The sequence below is a fragment of the Triticum dicoccoides genome, chromosome 1B (genome assembly GCF_002162155.2).
Source record: "Triticum dicoccoides isolate Atlit2015 ecotype Zavitan chromosome 1B, WEW_v2.0, whole genome shotgun sequence".
NCBI lineage: Eukaryota > Viridiplantae > Streptophyta > Magnoliopsida > Poales > Poaceae > Triticum > Triticum dicoccoides.
The window spans coordinates 53,642,981-53,644,232 of record NC_041381.1 but is presented as its reverse complement, the minus strand read 5'-3'; positions in this window follow the sequence as shown (position 1 = coordinate 53,644,232).

The window sequence follows — 1,252 nt, the reverse complement described above, 5'->3', positions numbered from 1 at the left end:
AAAGCGGGGCAAAAATCTTTTTCAGTAATAATTGGGACCATCTTACGATTTGCCATCTCAATAATGGCAACCCCCTCCCTCCACCATTTCAGCTTTTATGTTTGCCAACTCGCTTTTTTTGTACGTAATTATTGGCTTTTGTAGGAATCATGCATAGGAAAACAGAAAAGAATGAACTGCACACTAAACTGACTAAATACAAGCTAAAATGGCTTGAAGCTTAATTCGTAACTTATTATTATTATTATTATTATTATTATTATTATTATTATTATTATTATTATTATTATTATTATTATACAAATAGTTAGACATATCTTCATATTGGCACTTCTGAAATATGATGTTTTTATGTGTATGTTTCGCCCCGATACCGATACTCATATCCGCCTTTTTTGAAACTTTCAACGAGACAGGGGAGGGAGGTGGGGGTGAGATTTGTGGGGAGCACCGGATAGAAATACATGGTGGGTTGAAACTTTTTCATATAAAATTATGTACGTTGATTATTCAGTTGATTGGTAGCTAACTTGATATATAGATTGTGTAGAAGTGCCAATGGCAGAATTCACCTGGGAATTGAAAGCCCCGATGCACTGCCGTTTCTTTGCCTGGATGGCTTTCCATAACAGGGTTTGGACCTCCGGTAAGCTCGCACGAAGAAGGCCTACCCACTTTGTGACCAGGAAGAGGAAAGCATCAACCAGATCGTCATGTATTGTGTTTTTGCAAGGGAGGCGTGGACCCGCTTGTGCCATGCAATGAGCAAACCCGACTGGACTCCGACAAGAGGCACGGAGTTAGTGGATTGGTGCACAAGCAACGATGGTTCCACGCTGGGTAAGAAGGATGTGTGGGCTATCTTCCTATTAGTGATGCGGGAGCTATGGAATTATCGAAATGCAATAGTGTTTGATGGAGCTACACCTTCAGTTGCATATGTAATAGGATGGAAGTAGAGGGCAGAACATGGAAGAAAGCGGGCATCCTGAAGGACGAGGTTGAACCCCTTCTTGGAGCTTTGGCAACATGGGCAGACGCAAGGAATTAGGGTTTACATACACAACGTTGGTAGATGCGAGGAATTAGGGTTTGCATGCCGCGTGGAGTTGTGGTTATGTAACTTGTAATCACCCCCATTCTCTTCTTTAATACATAGTACGCACACTCGTGCAAGACAAAAAAAGATCACGTAGAAAAAACTTTGTTCAACTCTCGACTTCGGTGCAAAGCAACGGACACAAGCAGACAA